The sequence below is a fragment of the Mustela lutreola genome, chromosome 8 (genome assembly GCF_030435805.1).
Source record: "Mustela lutreola isolate mMusLut2 chromosome 8, mMusLut2.pri, whole genome shotgun sequence".
Taxonomy (NCBI): domain Eukaryota; kingdom Metazoa; phylum Chordata; class Mammalia; order Carnivora; family Mustelidae; genus Mustela; species Mustela lutreola.
Genome location: NC_081297.1, coordinates 8,412,481 through 8,419,580, shown reverse-complemented (window position 1 = coordinate 8,419,580; position 7,100 = coordinate 8,412,481).

Here is a 7,100-nt window from a genome sequence, read left to right as displayed (position 1 = left end):
CGAGCCCTACACCTGTCCAGTGAATAAGGACCACCCGAAGTCATATAATTGCGTTTCCTTTGTGCTGGAGGAATGTTCGATTGGTGTTGCCTCCATGCTGCCTCAGTCATCTCCTCTATTTCTGAGGGGAAGCCCTGAACTTTTAAAATTCCTAGTATTCTCCTCCATCTGAGAACATTTCCACTCACAACATCTTCATTGATGGACGGAGAGCATCGGTCACTGGGGATGATACACTTGTGGTGGCTTTCACACTTCAGGAAGTTCCTGACAGAACCCAAAATTCACTGGCATGACAAACAGAAGCTCCTGCCCCTGTGTTCACCCTCAGACTCTTCAGAAGCAAACTGAGCCCCAGGCAGGAACAAGTCCCTTCAGAAAGCCTACTTGGCCTCTCCCCCACCCCCAATCTGTCCAGTCATTCCTTCTGAAAGTCTTAAATCCTATTTATTGTGAAATTATGGAGACATCTTTTCAACCTCAATTAGACAGCAATCTAAGTGTGTCTCTGCTTTGGGGTTTTTATACAAGTTGGCAACAAATAGGGATAGTAACAGAGTGGCCTCAAAACCACTGTGATCGCTGTGCATATAAACCAGGTTCCTTTAGGAAGGGTGCCTCCATCACTTGCAGGGCTAGTTAAAGCCCAGGTGGTCGGGTTTCAGCAGAGACTCTGATTCCAGAGGGGTGGCCAGAGGATTTGCATTTCTAGCAAATTCCCAGATGATGCTAATGGTGCTGATGTGGGAGCCTCTTTTGGAGAACTATTGATATACAACACGAGAGGCATTTGTCAGCCCCTCATCCTCGTTCTGTTCCTCAGCCGACCCTCCTGACTTCCTTGGCGATCCAGGACACATCAACAGCTCTGCATGTCCTTGCTTCTGTAAAGGCTACTCTGGAGGCTTCCTGTTCCTGCCTTAACTGGTACTAAGGGGTGCCCAAACCCTGGACTGTACAAGAAGAGGAGGGAGAGGACCAGAAAAATGAGGCAGTGTGCCTCGGGTTTAAGCATTCCTAGATAAGGACCTCACTGACACCAACATTTACCCAAATCATGGCGATTTCCCTAAACGCAATTTAAAATAAACACGAAGGTTAGGGAGAGGGAGTGGGTGGGAAGAGTCTTCTTTTTAACCAAATAAAGTGTACTATCTTTCCTCTCTGTTTCTCTTAGGTGAACAATATGGGGTTGCCTGGCCAGAGCTTGTCATCTGTGTTATCTCATCTGGTCATCTGTAATTCGATTGCAAGCCCCTATGGGCAGTAGCGGTAGAGTTGTAATCTAATTTTGTACAGTGCCTGGCACAGTCCCTTAGCCATAGAGAGGGTGCTCAATAAATATTTATTGACGATGGTTATCTTTAATTCCTCAGGAAGCTTGGGCAATTCCAGGCCACTCTCCTTAGTTGAATGATAATGGCACTGATAAACTATCATGGGGGAAAACACATCCGTGGTAGATTTTTTGAAACCAACCCACCATCAAAGATTCAAAATGGGGAGGTAGCATTTAGCACCCGAGGGAGGTTAAGGGTTTAACACTGACTTTATGCCAAACTTTTAACAGCGGATCTGAGCACTAGAAGAGACAAAACACCATAAACCAAGGCCTTAAATGTGACTTTTCCGGCACTTTCCTTAAGTGATGCTGAAGTTTATAATATCGAAGGTGTTCTTTTCACCTACCTAAGTTTCTAATAAGTCCAATAAATTGTCCCATAAAGTCAATATGATTTTAATTATTGCCAAACATAGTCATCAACCCCCAGATGGTTTTTCTTTGTTAAAAATCACGGAACTGACATCACTGGAAACATGAGACATGTTTGGCTGATAGGGTCTCTTCCGACTACAGAATGTTTCTAACTTTGCAAATAAAGCCTTACACAAGAAGTGAAGTAATGGGGGACTTTTTTTTTCCTCTGCATTTGGAAAAAAATGTTTAACCTCTCCTGAAATACCTCCAAAGACACACGTCTAATTAAAAACACACCAAAAGCCAGGCAGAGAGCAGGTCCCTTGTAAGTGACAAAGTGAGGCAAGAATTTCCAGGAGCCGGGAAAACCTGGAACACTTTTTTCGAGCAGGCTTCGGTGCAGAGAGAAGGCTGTGCCCTCGTGCTGCACTTTAGGAGTTGTAAGAGCTGCATTGGGAAATGCACACTGGATGGACTGCCCAGCCAGTGGGAATATCTGGCCATCCTTCTGACACTCTAGTGGCAAGAGTTCTGAGCCATAGCTCTTGTGGGCCTTTCCCCTACTTTTCAATGCAAGCACGAGGTTAAAGAAATATGTTGTGTAAGAGGTAAAAGGGTGAGACACAGAGACAGAGAACAAGGAGTTCAAGAAGAAAGCAGTGAGATTGCCCAACGTGGGCTTGTCCATTCGGAACATTGGAGAAGACAGAATCCATTGTTTCTTGCAGATGATTCCTTTGGAATTCTTTTCTTGGCTCCCGAGACTGGTTCACCTTGTGACCTTACATTTTTCCCTGACGGCCTGGTTCCTTTGCCTTTGTGCCTTCCTCTGCCCTTCAATACCAGGAGCTTCTGTTGATTGAAAAATGGATAGAAAATGGAAGAGTTGCGTAGTCGTGCACATAGAGAACCTGCTTCACCTGGGTCTTTCTCACCAGAGCTGAGGTTAAAGTGCTTGCTATCTTTCATCTATTTTTTGCACCAAAAAAAATCAAACAAACAACAACAACAAAAAACCCCCAAACCCTGTAAACAAACAAACAAACAAAAAGACAAAAAACCCCAGACCTCCTCCCCATGGTTAGGGACATAGTTTTCAGGCCAGTTTCTCTTGTAGCTGATCTATGCTTGCACATGCTCAGTGGATTAATATTGGCAACTGGACAGTCAAAAGTCCATCTCGTGGCTTATGTGGGACTGGAATTTGGGCTCTCAATCATTGCCTTCATTTTCTCAGAATTGGAGCTTATCGGCCTGGAGGCTGACCTGCATGCTTCCTGGGTGAGTTTATACCGTATGAAAAAGTCAATGACATTGCAGATGTGTGCATGCGTCATTGAGGATGACCAGAAACCATGACGTAGGGAATGTTTAGGGACTGGTATGAAACAGTTCCCCCTAAAGAAACTATCCTGTGGTCAGGAACACCCTCTCCACCTCCCCTGACCGGAGCCCAGCTCAATTTCATGAATATTTGGTTGTGGCCAGGACGCCAGGGCACTGACCACGGGTATTCACTGATTCTCTTTCCTTTGGCCAATTGCTCTGTATCTCTGATTCTCAGTTGTCCCTTCTATAAAATAAAAAATTGGGAAAAGGTGACTGCAGAGATCCCTTCCAGCCCCAATAGCTCAGGAAAGCAGGAAGCGGTCGTCAAGGTTCCCAAGAGTAAAGAACTGTCAAAGGTCTGTTGGAGCTCCCTTTGCCCTGGTCTCTAGCTCCGTAAACTTGATTTTGAACAAGTGCACCCCCTCGCTATGCCCCGGTATCCTCATCTTAAAAATGGTGATAACGACAATATGAACCTTCAAGACTTCTCATGGGATTAATGAAGCTGGTGCTTACAGCATGCCCGGCACAGGGTAAGAGCTAAGGGAAGCTAAACCAGCCCTGTAAGTTTAATACTAGCATTACGATTATTCGACGGCCCCACAGCACACACGTCGGAGTAATGTCAGTAGCACGGGGATCCCAGGTGTGTGACCAGGCTGCGTGTTGGCATCTCATGGATGAGATGACCCCAGGATGCCTCACCTTATATTCACGACTCCTACCCCCCACGTTTCTGTTCCCCCTGTGGGCAGAGCTTGGGGGTTGGTCTATTTTTATTGTCATTCTTATGATTTTCTGTGCATTCCAAATTTTCTACAATGAATAGCAATGTTTTTAAAAGATTATTTATTTATTTATTTGACAGACAGAGATCACAAGCAGGCAGAGAGGCAGGCAGAAAGAGGGGGAAGCAGGCTCCCTGCTGAGCAGAGAGCCCCATATGGGATTCAATCCCAGGGCCCCGGGATCATGACCTGAGCCGAAGGCAGAAGCTTTAACCACTGAGCCACCCAGGCACCCCTAGCAATTACTTTTAAAACAGAAAGAAAAAGCCCGCTTTCTGTGTTTTAAATATAATTTTGACTCGATCGTGCAGTAACCATTCCCAAACGCATAAACTGCGAGTTTGTGGACACAAGTCATTTCTTTGCTCAGAGTAAAAGTTTGCCTTGTCCTCATTCAAGTTATGATGGGGAGCAAGGTGGCCTTTATGAGTCGGCGCAGGAATTACCACATATCTGGTATGTGTGGAAATATCCTGAGACCTCCAACAACTTGAATTTTCTCCCCAGAGCTTAATTGTTATCGGATAAGACAAATAAGTTTCCAGGAACCTTAAAAATTGTGAGTTTAGGGGTGCTGCCTGGTACAGTCGGTAGAGCATGCGACTCTTGATCTCGGGGTCGTGAGTTTAAGCCCCACATTGGACATGGAGCCTACTTAAAAAAAAAAAAATGTGAGTTCAGTTAGGACACAAAAAGACAATGGGGACAGGCAGCCTGCGGTGACAAGGAATGTCCTGTGTTTTCTGCCTGAGGTGATCAAACAATTCTATTTGTTACAAGTGCTAGCTCATTTTCCTGCTAACAGAGTAGGTAGGTAAAAGACCTCAAATAATGGCTTTCATCACTCCAGATTATGAGCTACAGTGAAGGCTTCTTAGACTGGGAGAGGGGAAAAATCCCTAGGAAAAAAGCCAGAAAGAAAACATTTTCAAGGGGATGAGCGCCCATCGGTAGGAGCGCAGAGGGACACAGGACACAGCGACGGGGAAGAAAAGAGTATTTCTTCTGATGAATCCGTATGATGAAAGCTTTCATATAAATTTGTGACATAAACTTTACAGTTTATAAAAAACTTCACAGCCATCGGCGCTTTGCAACCATTCCCACGAATGCGTGGCTCAGGGCAAAGGAACCCACATACACCCTGTATGTTTGGGGACACACAGGAAGGGAAGGAATGAGTACGACCTGTGCTAGACCCCAGAAAGCCTGCAGTTTCTTTCAAGACTTGGGACGGAATCTTAAAATAATACGAATTTCTCATTTCTCTAGTAAAAGCATGGAACAAAACCCTGGATGTCTGATCATTTACTCTCTCTTTTTTTAAGAAAGTATTTTATTTACTTATTTTCCAGAGAGAGAGAGAGAGAGAGAGAGAGCATAAGCTGGGGGAGCAGCAGGCAGAGGCAGAGGGAGAAGCAGGCTCCTCGCTGAGCAAGGAGCCTGACGTGGGACTTGATCCCAGGACCTGAGCCTAAGGCAGCCGCTCAACCGACTGAGCATCCCAGCGGCACATATGACACAGTAAAGAAGGACCGTTTGTGCCTTGTTCCATGGGATGCCCAGTTCGATGGGTGCTGGCAATTATGAAAAAGGAAGGTTAGTGCCGGGGGAGAGGGGAGAGAAGGAACGGGCAGGTGCCGAGGCCCCTCTGGGTGGTGGGGAGGTGAGTGTGGAGGTTGCGAAGAAGCAGATGGGGAGCCGCGCCACCCTCCCAGAGCACGTGCCACCTGAGGGGGAAAGCCTGCCAGAAAGTCATCTGAGGCGAGCACTGCCTCTTCGACTGACTCATGCAGGAGCAAATGATGCAGTCATCGGAGATCTGTGGGGCACCTCCCAAGACTTTGAAGTTCAGGTCAGGAACCCGAGCCCCGAGGGCCTGGGCAGTATCGATTCCTCTCCCGTCATTGAGCCTGACTCCAGAAAAGAGGACAAAGGGTTTTTTGTTTGTTTGTTTGTTTGTTTGTTTCAGCATAACAGTATTCCTTGTTTTTGCACCACTCCCAGTGCTCCACGCAATCCGTGCCCTCTATAATACCCACCACCTGGTTCCCCCAACCTCCTACCCCCTGCCGCTTCAAACCCCTCAGATTGTTTTTCAGAGCCCATAGTCTCTCATGATTCACCTCCCCTTCCAATTTCCCCCAACTCCCTTCTCCTCTCTAACACTCCTTGTCCTCCATGCTATTTGTTATGCTCCACAAATAAGTGAAACCATATGATAATTGACTCTGCTTGACTTATTTCACTCACCAGAATCTCTTCCAGTCCCAGCCATGTTGCTACAAAAGTTGAGTATTCATCCTTTCTGATGGAGGCATCATACTCCATAGTGTATATGGACCACATCTTCCTTATCCATTCGTCCGTTGAAGGGCATCTTGGTTCTTTCCACAGTTTGGCAACCGTGGCCATTGCTGCTATAAACATTGGGGTACAGATGGCCCTTCTTTTCACTCCATCTGTATCTTTGTGGCAAATACCCAGGAGTGCAATTGCAGGGTTATAGGGAAGCTCTATTTTTAATTTCTTGAGGAATCTCCACACTGTTCTCCAAAGTGGCTGCACCAACTTGCATTCCCACCAACAGTGTAAGAGGGTTCCCCTTTCTCCACATCCTCTCCAACACATGTTGTTTCCTGTCTTGCTAATTTTGGCCATTCTAACTGGTGTAAGGTAATATCTCAGTGTGGTTTTAATTTGAATCTCCCTGATGGCTAGTGATGATGAACATTTTTTCATGTGTCTGATAGCGATTTGTATGTCTTCATTGGAGAAGTATTTGTCCATACCTTCTGCCCATTATTTGATATGATTATCTGTTTTGTGTGTGTTGAGTTTGAGGAGTTCTTTATAGATCCTGGATATCAACCTTTTGTCTGTACTGTCATTTGCAAATATCTTCTCCCACTCCTTGGGTTGCCTCTTTGTTTTGTTGACTCTTTCCTTTGCTATACAGAAGCTTTTGATTTTGATGAAGTCCCAAAAGTTTATTTTTGCTTTTGTTTCCTTTGCCTTTGGAGACATATCTTGAAAGAAGTTGCTGTGGCTGATATCGAAGAGATTACTGCGTATGTTCTCCTCTAGGATTCTGATGGATTCCTGTCTCACATTGAGGTGTTTTATCCATTTTGAGTTTATCTTTGTGTACGGTGTAAGAGAATGGTCGAGTTTCATTCTTCTACATATAGCTGGAGGACGAAGTTTTTAACAATTAGTTCAGTCACTGGTGGAAGAATAACCAACATTTTGCTTTCTAAGGGAAGTCCTTCCAACTTATACTT